Genomic DNA, 11,947 nt, shown 5'->3' with positions numbered 1-11,947 from the left:
TGTCGAGATCAATATCTCAAACCATGGAAGGGGAAATTGAACTAGACCTCAAAGAAACCAAGGATGGGTACAACACTGCCAAGAACAAGGCAGGGGAGAAATAGAGAATGCCAAGGAAACCATCCTTTCAGATTTCAATACAGAAAAGCAGAAATCGCAGAAGCAAATCAGCTAATCACGGGATAACCACTGTTTAAAACCAGAAAACCAGTAGAATGTGAAGAAACCAGAAGCTAATACCCTATTAAGAGAACTTTCTCATTCGGTCCCCAAGCAACCAGACATTTAGATGGACAATCGCAACCCAGTATCCTCTTGAATGTAAAAGACAATCAGCAGAATCAGCAAAGTAAGGTTGAAAAAGAAAACCCTGAAAGAAGAAGATATGTGGGGCAGATCGGGAACTCAAATAGTCACATCTTCAGTCCTTGACCGATACAGAAACCAGTAGCAGATAAAAAAAGAAAAAAGAAAAGAGTAACTCGATATCAGACATGATTCAATATATAACTCCAACTTTCACCAAAACCCTAGTTCTTCTTATTTGAACTAGGGTTTCACCACAAACAAGAGGACTTTGAGATGACTCTTAAACCAGAAGGTGAAAAATAGCAACTAGTAGTCAACTTATGATTAGAGATCAAATTAGAATTCTAAAACCAAGCAACAGTAGGAAGATCAAAGAAGAAAAAGAAAAAGAGAAGAGAAGTAAGAGAGTCACAGGTTTTTCCAGGAAAAGGAGATCCAGAAATTGTGTATATCTCCCAATCACAGGGATAGCCAATGGCATATTGAAAGAGAAAAAGCTTTTCATATTGGCCAACATTGAAACTTACAAGTATTTGTCTATGTGACTGAAGTTTTCTAATCACCGTAGGGTTTTTCCTCCTTTCTTAAGTCAATGCTCTTGTTTTTATTGACTAATGCAGATATGACAGATCAAATAAGAAGGGTATGTTAAATGGATATTTCCTTTGGGCAACAATTGGCTATGCATTTGGTACGTCTCCTACATCAAATTTTCTTTCTTTATTGTGTCCATTTTGTCGTTGGCATAGCTATTATTCTTCCATGTCATAAAAATTATGGTTGTGCTGGATTTGGTTAAAGGAAGTAGGATTATGATATTACCTTGCATTGTGTATGTCCATTTTTGTTGAAATAACATGGCATGTTCACCTGGCTGAGGTTGTTTTATTTTTGGATGAATAGGCTGAGGTTGTTGTTCCATGCAGTACTTAATACAAGCTTCAACATACTGACGTGCTTTACTTGAGCAGTTAAACCCTGTGAAAAAGCATCTGTAGAATCCAATTTCAAGATGATGTACTGATAATCATATTAGTAGCTTCAACTCATACACAAGAAAACTTGAGAATCCATTTGCAGAAAACTAGAGTCACATCTTGATGGGCCTAGAGCGCACAATCTGGAATACATATGGAACTCACCATATGGACTATGTTGTGCCGTGTGTTCTTCGTTTTCAGGAAGCTTCATTCAAATTTTTTTGGTCACGGCATCTGTTGTGAATAGTATTCAAAGTCTATAACTTGTATCTGGGTTCAGGTTGTATGGTTCCTTTTTGAATTGTTTCAGGAGCTACCAACCTCTATTTCTATCCTTGCTTTCTAAATTGATCACTCATAGGGTTGGTTGAATCCAGAATAATGAGTTGAATATGAGTTTCCATTTGTGAATAATAGAACACAAAGAAGAGAAGAAGGAGAAGGCTGCAACTCTGGAGTCAACCATATGGTTAGAACCATGGTTGTCAAGGGCGACGAGGCGAAGCAAGGCAAGAGAGGGCAACGCCCGGTCACCTTAACCCAAAAATGGGCCTAGGTGCCTAGGTGGATGCTCTAACAACCATGATTAGAACTACCCTATATCTTCAGTAATATAGTAAGACAAAGGAGGCAAACCAAAAAGAAATAAAATGTAATGACAAGATGCCCTGCCAAAGGAGGTCTCGGCATTTCCACTTGACGGTAATTATAGATCTTATATTTCGAACACTCCCCCTCAAGTTGGAGCATAGATATTAATCATGCCCAACTTGTTAGAAATATACTCATTCCTCCCACTTCCCTGGTGAAAATATCTACAAGTTGCTCTCTAGTGTGACGATGCTGCGGAGAAACAAGCCATTGTTGCATCTTCTCTTGAACACAGTGGCAATTAATTGTAATGTGTTTAGTCCTCTCATGGAACACAGGATTAGAGGCCATATAGACAGCTGATTGATTATCACAACACAATCACATCGAAACAATCCCAACAAAACAAAGCTCACTTAAGAGCTGCTTCAGCCATGTTTGCAAAATAAAATAACCGCAAGCGCACAGTATCATGTAGCTAACGGGTCGATCTCAAGGAGATATGCCACCTAGAATTCAACTTCTTAATGGTAATGCGAGAGTGCAATGATTCAAATTTTGTTAACTAATTAATTAAACTAACCAACAATCCTAATCCATACATCTAATGCAATCGAATTGAAACGAAAAATAAAGCAAACATAACCAATGTATAAATAAAAGACAGGAAAAAAAAATGCGAACAATAAAAATAAATAAAGCAATAAAAGGAAAATGGAAACCTTAGCCAAAGAGAGGCACGACTGTAGGCATCATTGATCAAGGACCCAAGGGGAAGGGAGAACAGTAAGTAAATGCTGAAATTTAAATCCTAAATTAAGAATCTGGAGGGGTAGATAGAAGCGGGAATGGAGGGGGGAGAGAAGATTATTGAAGAATCTTACTTACTTGCATCTTCCAAACAAAACTTGAATAAACGATTCGAATCTCAACCAACCCTAACAACCAGATCTAGAATAAACTAGATCTGCAATTGCTAGACCCAAAGAGAAAGCGAATCCTCAAACTTGAAACTTGAATTTGAACTTGAACTTGACATTGATAAAACTAAAGGAATTACACTTGCATAAAAGAAAAATTACACAACTTCAATCTTCCTAAACATTCAATCTAAAAAACTAGAACCCACAAATTAATCAAATAACTAGAGAAAACCTAGAGCAAACTAAAGAGAATAGAAAGTGCAAGACTAAAGTAAACTAAAGAGAAAATCAAGTGTGTCCTAGACCTAAGAGGGAGGTAATAATTTACAAACAAAGAAATAAAATAATAATACCTAATAATAATACTAATAATAATAATAATAACAAAAGAGTAAAATAGAAAAAGAAAACAAATAAAGAAAGAGAAAAATTCGTTAGAAATAAAGAGAGAGAGAGAGAGAGAGAGAGAATGTGGGGAGAAATAAAATAAAATAAAAAAATAGAAATACGTTAAGAGGGGAAGTGGAGAAAAAGAATAAATTAAAAAAATAAAACTTAAGATTGAGTTACATGTAGAGAAGGTGGAGAAGAAAGAGAAAGAGTGGAAGAAGGAATGAAGGAAAAAACATATATACTTTTACAAAAACGATTTTGGGTTAATTAAGGAAAAAGAATAAAATAAAATAGTGAAAATAATAGAAAGTGGGAAGAGAGAGAAAAAACTAATTAGAGAAATAAATAAAATCTAACAAAATAAAATCTTCTAAAAATAATAGAAAATCCTAGTCTTTGACTACTTGTGGGCCCCATACAATTCTCAATTACAATAAAGAAAAATAAAATAAAAATCCTAATCTAATTTTACAAGATATTTTGGAGTTGGCCCATAATTGTATCTCTAGCCCATCATGCTCCAAATCAGGCCCACTTTCGCACTTCAGAATTTGAACGGATCTCTTGACGTGTAAAATTTGCATGTTTAATACCCAAAACTCCAGATATTCGCTCAAGTCCTAAAAATTCATAAAATCTGCAAAAACAACATAAAACCCAAGGTAGCTCCACTCTAAGTGTGTAAAATGCATGCTTTATGCCCTAAGATTTCACACATAAATGTGCTCATCAAGCCACAAGAATTCACAGGTAACATGAGCCATCGCTTGATACTCAAATTCAGCACTCAACCTGGCCACCTCTGTCTGTTCTTGCTTTTCCAATATATAAGATCCCCCTAATGGAAATACTGTAACCAATGATAGACCTCTTGTCAATTGAAGACCAGCCCAATCTACATCAGGAAAAAACATGAGTATGTCCATGGTCAGCCATCAGAATACAAAAGACCGTGCCTTAGAGCATTCTTTTATACTGCAAAGTTCTAATAAGTAATAACAGCATTCCAGTGTGGTGCCCTTGGAGAGGACAAAAGCTGACTCTCTATCCTAGTGGGAAAGGCAACATCTTGTTGCTTAACTGTTAGATTATTCAGCTTACCCACCAACTTCTCAGGATCACTCAATAAATCATCATCAGCCACCAATCTCACAGTTCAATTTGGATTAGACGCATTCAATGGTTTAAAACCCATCCTACCAGTTTCTGTAAGTAAATCGAAAATGTACTTCTTCTGAGAAGGACAAATACCGTCGCTTGACCAAGCAACTTCAATCCCCAAAGTGTATTTCAACTTTCCACGGTCTTTGGTTTCAAATTGCTGTTGCAAATGTTTATTCAACTGTCTTAACACCAACACCATCTCTTGTAACAACTATATCATCTATATACACCACCAAAATATTTCTACCCTTCTTTATAGAAAACAGAATGAACATTTTCACAATATAACAGCCTAAATTTTAGAACTGCTAGTAAACTCACCAACCAAAACCTAGACAGTAGTTGTATACCATACAACCTTCAAGCTAATCCACATTCCCCCTGAGCAACCAGCCTAGGAGGTTGTTCCATATACACCACTTTATTCAGGGTCACCATAAAGAGAAGCATTCTTCACATCCAGCTCATAAACCTGCAAATGATGTGAACTAGCCAATGGTATCAAAACCTGAATAGAAGCAAGCTTCCCAGCATGAGAAGAATTGTCCAGTTGGTCAACCCTATAGACTTGAGCAATGTTCGAAGTATCACGTATCAGTTATGTATCGGTCAGGTGATTGTAAGACGTTTTGGTTTGTAATGTATCATATCTCAGATACGCGATGGGTGCAGAATGGAATGGAAATTATCAAATTACATATGGAAATAGTCTAATCTAAAAAAAAAGCTACAGAAATAGCTAATAAATAATCATTTTATCATACGCCTATTACTTAAACATGTGTATTTTGTAAACACCAAGGAGACATAATACCTCTTAGGATCAGATTTTATTCATGAAACGAATCTTTTGCTGTGATCTAACTCTATAATCTTCTGAGAGATTCAGAGGAACAGTTTGAGAAAGCGGTGTACTTTCCAAGCAAATATGCTATGTGTGCAAGTAGGAGCAACTGCTTGTGTGTAAGCCACAAATACCCTGCTACTCATTACATGATTAAGAGCAGCTTTTGTTGATAAAAACAGCACCAGAAAAGGGGAATTCCAAGATCAACATGGCCATGAGATACCCATATTCTTCCAAGAAACCCATGTCCAATTTGCAGAGATTGAACTTTAGTCTGTAAGGCTTGATAGTGAACTACTGAGCTTAATTAGTAGGCACACTTTTTTTTTTTGGGTACATAAACGGCTCCATAGACCCAAAGGAAAAAAAAAACTACACTATATCAACTGAACATCCAGTAAACTCTGCCCGCAAGACCTCCTCCAACTCCCGAAGGGGGTCCAGGGTAGAAGATCAAAGTGTTACCCACTATTGCAGGTGTCTTTGACATCCAATTAGCAGCAATATTGGCTTTCCTCTGCACTGGCTAAACTGAATTAACCCACCAGCACCTTAGCTTTCCTTGCTGAAATGGACTTCAGCCTTCTTTGAACTGTAGGTTCTATCTCCCAGTTGAAGTCTTCTGCCCATCAACCATACTTTGCTTCCTAAATTTTCTCTTTTTTCACTTTAAGGAACCTTTCAAGCTTCAGTTTTAATTCCAATCCTCTTACTTATTCTTAAGCCCCCAAATCCCAGCTTAACAGCAGAGTACTCTACCGACCACACACACCACACTTGATTCAATTTTACCACTCACAAACTCCAGAACAGAGCAATAGCAGTCATAGAAAAGAGAGAATGGCTTCATTAATGTTCACTCTGTATCAAATCGCAAAGGAACAACAAAGAGCAAAGGAAGAGGATCAGACCTGGGCTTGACCTTGAGATAGATATGAGCCAGAGACTGGATACAGAGGTTTAAATGCAAAAACAGTGGAAGAGGATTGAGCAAAAAATGTGAAACGAGAAACCCTTCTTTGCCCTCTTGCAACTCATGCCTGAAGAAACCCTTTCTTTCCCCTCTTTAGATGTAGTTAGATACATACTGATTGTATCGACATGTATCACTTTGATACATGCAATATTGTCGATACGTATCTTTAAATAAATTTAATCTTTTAAGGAAAATAATAACGGTACGTCTTGCAGTGTCGTATCGTTTCAAACCATATTGTCTGGTACCATATCAACATATATCACTTTATTTGCATTTATATTAAGTTGATTTCTTTAAAAAGAGATGTCCTAATTGTCTCATATCGTCTCTCAGTGTAGCAGCAAACACATTGAGAGACGTAGGAAACACTTAGGAAAAATAAATTTCTAGAGACTTATCGGCCTGTATCATATTGCAAGCCTGCAATGCCGATATGTATTGGCCGATACTTTAAACTCTAGACTTGGGTATACCCCTTTTCAACCAAGCTAGGGAGCCATCAAGGTTCAACTTCACAACAAGCACCCAGTGACAGCCAAAAGCAATCTTACCTTACAGTAAAAACACAAGATCCCAAGTCTAATTATTATCTAAGGCCTTCCTCCTTAACTGTCCTCTAGCCAAGATTAGATAAGGCCTCAATAATGGATTTAGGAACAGAATGAGATGCCATTGGTAACACAACAACAAAAAGAGTTGGACAGTGCAACATATGAAATAAAATTACCTATTGGGTGTTAGGTACAACCATACTACCATAGTATAAAATTTCGCAAAATTTTGAAATTTCACTATCTCAGTGTAGACCGAAACAAAATTGAACCAACATGAGAAGTCTAAATTTCAACCAGCTTTACTTTTTTTAAGACGGAGAGAGGCAACGAGCAAAATTTTGACCCATCTCCTCAGAGTGAGAAATCTCATTCCAACTCTGGTTTTTGCCTGTTTGAGTTGATCTTCATCATCTTTTGTGTGTCTTGCATGGTTCTTGCCGACAAACGCATGCATTGCTTGGATCTAGCGGCATTTTTAGTCAAATCTTGCAGTTTTTCATCTCAGAGGTAACCATTCTTCTTCAAACATGATTTTTTCAAAATGCATGTTAGAACAGATGGGTATAGAAATAAAATATGTCGAACGCCATAAGCCAATCTACAAACTCATGCTATCGAAAAGCTTTTCGCAAAGTGGATTATTTATTTGCGGATGTGAAAAAATGTATTTTCCTATGCATGAAATTTAAAAATTTTACATGATATATGCCTTGTATGGTGATGGAATAAATTTAACATACAAGACATATATCATGTATATTTTTAGAGAATCATACCTATTTTCAAATAACCATACACATACAGGTTGGCGAAGGGATTTTTTTGTCAATCTTCTTCTTCCTTCACCCTGCCAGAAATCACCCACCACCGCCCCACTGTCGAAAACCACCTACAACAACCTACCAACTAAAAAAAAAGGGGGAAAAAATCCATTGGCTCTGCTGGAAAACCTCTGAACAACACAACCTAACCACCTTTCCTATGAACTACCTCGCCCTATTTGTTGAGCTAAAAACTTTGCTGGACTCTTAACCCTTAACTAGGGTTTTTGCTTTCAAGTGATTTGAAAATTCGGAGCATTTTCTCTTGGATCCAAGTTCTGCTTGAGTCCTCTAGAATAGTAGAATCTTAAAATCTTAGGTTTTTGCTTCTAATGTATTTGTATGTATCAGCTTCTGATAACCAAGTGTTTTTGCTTGTCTAAAAGGGGTTGAACTAGTTCACTGAATCAGATTTCCTCAGGGGACAATGCCACTCCCCCTTCTTCTTCCTAACTCCCGATTCATGCTCTATAGATTTGTTTTTGAATGAGCCTCTTCAGCACAATCAAGATGAGAAATTTTCCTTAACCCACAATCAAGAGAGATTAGTCGAGGTTTCAGATAGTTTGCAACGCTATGGTGGAAAAACCTTTTGATTTCCTAGGTAATTGGTGGGTCACGGCGTCGTCATGGCTCCCTCTAGTAAATGAGGTCTCTAACCACAAAAAGGTGGAAGGATACCCTGCCGGTGATGGCATGAATCAAACACAGCTTCAATCTAAGGAGAAGAAGAAGAAAGATTACCAATAGGTGAGATGGCATGAATGCAAAGAGAATGAGAGAGATGAAAAATATTCTAGAAAATCCATAAAGTTTCATAGCGGCTGGGGGTGGGGATTCACAGCAGTCCTTGCCAGTGATGGGAGAATGACTGTTGAAGGGTGAGGGAAGAAGGAAGATTGATTGAGGAAGAAGGGGTAGCATGTAGTTTTTCCTTTCTTCTTCTTCTTCTTCCCCTTTTTTTTTTTTTTTTTTTTTGGGGTGGGAGGTTTCTTGCAGTGGGGTGGTGGTGGGTGATTTCCTTCCCCCTTCACTCACTTGGATGGTTCTCTAAGAATAGGGTATGGGGTTAGAATTGTAATTTCAATGGTACAAGTAAGGGTATACTAGTAATTTCATTTCTTTTTATTTTAGTAGAGGGTATTATGGTCATTCCCCTTCAATGTTAACACCCTTGGAATGGTGTTAGTTTGAGCAGACCCAACTGTAATTTATGGGCTAAAAGGGACCACACACTAGTTTAGCCTCAATCTAAGGGACTGAAAGGTAAAATTCTCTTTCTAAAAAGTTGATTAACTATTTGATGTAGCTTCACTAGGACTGAGACCAGAAAACAATATCTATTTGTTGTTGTTATTGTAGGGAGATGGCAGGGTAACAAGTATTAGCAGTTGGGAGATATTTCCATACTCAAGTTTAGTACTCATGTTTAAGGCCCATAGAATATGCCCATTATCAAATAAACTGTAGGGAGAAAAGGCCCAACACCTATATCTATCAACAATAGATTGATTCACTTGATTCCAATGGAAAGTAATTCAATTCGGTGCTGGATATGTATCAATATGTTTTTGTTTTTGGAGTGACAATCAATTTATCAAACCATTAGAAAAACAACATGCATGGCAGGATAGGAGCCAAATTAGTGAGAAACTGAAGAAACACCACAAAACATTGGTCAAGACAAAAACGGAAATTTGACACAAAGTCCAAATGGTGAGCCACAAGTTAAATTTTCTTCCCTTTGAATGAAGATGGTAAGAATGAAAATCTTATATGGCGACTCAACAAATATAAATGCCGTGGCCACCAAATCATCATTTAAGCATGCCTTTGAATGAAGATAGTAAGAATGAAAATCTTATATAGTGACTCAACAGGTATAAATGCCATGGCCGTCAAATTATCATTTAAGCGTGCTTCAAAAAGGGGGTCATTCAGAAGAGAGGCTGAGGTAGGTTGCCAATCAGGAAGTTGAAGGAAAGGCGATTTCAAAAATTAGATCCCTGATGGTGTCATGTAGCATAGGTTCTGAAGAAGCAACAGATGAACTATCAGCCTCAAAATTCAGTTTACACCAAGGGGCCACTCTAAATTGAAGTTATAGGTTCACATCAAAGCAACAATATTAAGGACCGAAGAAGAGACAGATAATGTGAAAGATGGACTTTCAGCAGCATAAAGTGGAATGAAATCCAAAATAGTGTTGGTTCTAATAGCATCATTCATTTTCCCTACATGCCCAACTTAATAAAAGAATGGAAAGTCTAGGAAATTTTTCAGTTTCTTGATTATATAGATTATAATGTGCCCCACACGATCCACGTGACAAGTTGCCAAGTGAGCAACCATGCAGTTATTTCACTAAAATAACAAATATACCTAAAATGGGAAACTTTGGTGACTGATGAGAGTATCTGGGGAAAAAGAAAAAAATGGTCTCCATCATTGATAAGTTGTATTTTCTTCCCTATTGTTTTAGCTGAGGCAGTCTCATTTTGTGGCCATTGTTGCCATCACTACACTTTTGAATAAAATGTTCATGCATCCAGAGTGTCTATCGTAGACAAGAAATTAAACTTTCCCTATTGCAGGTCTTTTCCTCACATATCTTGGTTTATATTTAATGGATGGGAAAGGTCAACCGGCACTTCTCTACCTCGTCCCATGTACACTAGGTAATGGAATATATGGTTCTGAAGACTTGCATAATAAAGTCTGCTCATGAGAAGATGCACAGCTACTAACGCTACTAACTGTTTTTAATGAGTTCATCATTCAGGGACTGTTGTGACACTGGGCTTGTTGAGGCATGAGATGAAACATATATGGAGCTATGACAGCCCAATGTTTGGTGAATCTTCTGCAGCAGTTTAAAGCATAATGTCAGTTCTATTCAGTGCAAGACAAGAAACACCCCCTTTGATGTCATGAAGCTTCCAGTGTGCCAGAAATTGCATTAGCAGACAAATTATTTCGTAACAAGGCCAACTCTTTGAGACATAAAATACAGGTTGATGAAAATGAAGAAGAATTTTCAGGTTGAAGGTAAGCAGTTAGGTGTCATGTGTTAAGTTTCATTGTTCCTGAAAGCAAGCCGTCCTTCGAAATTGGATTAATGTCTTGTAATTATCTCTGGTAGTTTTAATTGTAAAAAAAAAAAAAATTTAATAATAATAACAATCTATCAATATTTATCAGAATCCTGGGAAGTATAAGTACTGTAAAACCATATCTGTCTTCAGGCAGAACTTGATTACTCTCACACATCCTAATGCAGCAATTTTGAAATTACAGTTCTGTTTATTTGTTGTTCTTGAATGTGAATGACTGGGAACCTCTTTGGCAAAAGAATATAACAGAAAAAAGTTTCTGATAACCACCGCCCAGCCTGACTAGGCTTCTGCCCTCATGATCTCATCACTCATCAATCAAGGAGAGGGAAGATTTCACAAGCTGGAACTTTCTAGTTGGTACTGCAATGTACAAGCAGTAAGAGAAACCTGAAAATTTCCTTTCTTTTGACATGATACTCACTAAACTTATCAGCCCCCCCCCCCCCCATACATGGCTTATTTCTTGCTTCTTCATTGATTGAACAGCTTCATGGTCTTCTCATCCCATAGCTTCTCCGATGATGACTGTTTACTTTGCCTTCATATCATTCTTTTTAACTGCTTTAAACTTGAGGTAGAGTCTCTATAAGCTGGAAGTAGGAGGAAAGAAATTTCAATATGCCCTTCTAATCACATTATAAAAATGAGTTTCTTCTCTCTTTAAATGATATAATCCAGACTGAACGAGTTAGAAGACTTAGAAAACTTTAAAAGAAGTAGTGAAAAAAGATATGCATAGCTTAAGCCTTGTATCTAACATGGCTTTAAAGAAATATAATTGAAGGCAATATTCTATATAGCCAACCCATTTAATTGAACAAAGCTTGATGATGATGATGGCAATGGAGTCTTTTTGCTTTCATTCCTTCAAATAGGAATCACCCATGGTTGTTGGAGTTGGCTGCTTGCCTCTTTTATAATTAATTTCTGTTGACCAAAAAAAATCATTAATTTCGATCCCTTCTATACTTTTCTCTCATATTCTACATGTCAAACATTTCATGATTTTTTTTACTATAGTAGATTTTAAGGCTGTCTTTTTGAACTCCTTGGTATAATTTAACACAAATTACACATAAACTCCTTGAATTTGTAAATAAATTATATCTACTGTCCCTAAAAAGAAATCAATTATAAATACCCTCTCATTGTTGCTATCATAATTTTGCTTTACTACTTAACAATAAGCAAGTATTTTTAATTGATTTTTTTTAGTGATAATAAATATAATTGATTATAGATCTCCAAAGTTTGTATGTAATTTGCCCTA

General features: G+C 36.7%; 1 long non-coding RNA gene across 1 annotated transcript; it reads left to right on the top strand.

The window, feature by feature from the left end:
* The first annotated feature begins 926 nt into the window (after nt 1–926).
* On the top strand, nt 927–10,855 carry LOC149019142 (uncharacterized). Its single transcript, XR_016173204.1, has 3 exons — nt 927–1,000; nt 10,156–10,239; nt 10,344–10,855. It is a non-coding gene; the product is annotated as an uncharacterized LOC149019142 (long non-coding RNA).
* Nucleotides 10,856–11,947: the final 1,092 nt, after the last annotated feature.

This window comes from Hakea prostrata, chromosome 4, assembly GCF_041222555.1.
Source record: "Hakea prostrata isolate BN-2017 chromosome 4, UWA_Hpros_2, whole genome shotgun sequence".
NCBI classification, from domain to species: Eukaryota; Viridiplantae; Streptophyta; class Magnoliopsida; order Proteales; family Proteaceae; genus Hakea; species Hakea prostrata.
Note: the sequence above shows the minus strand (reverse complement) of the source record. Positions and strands in the feature narration are given on the sequence as shown.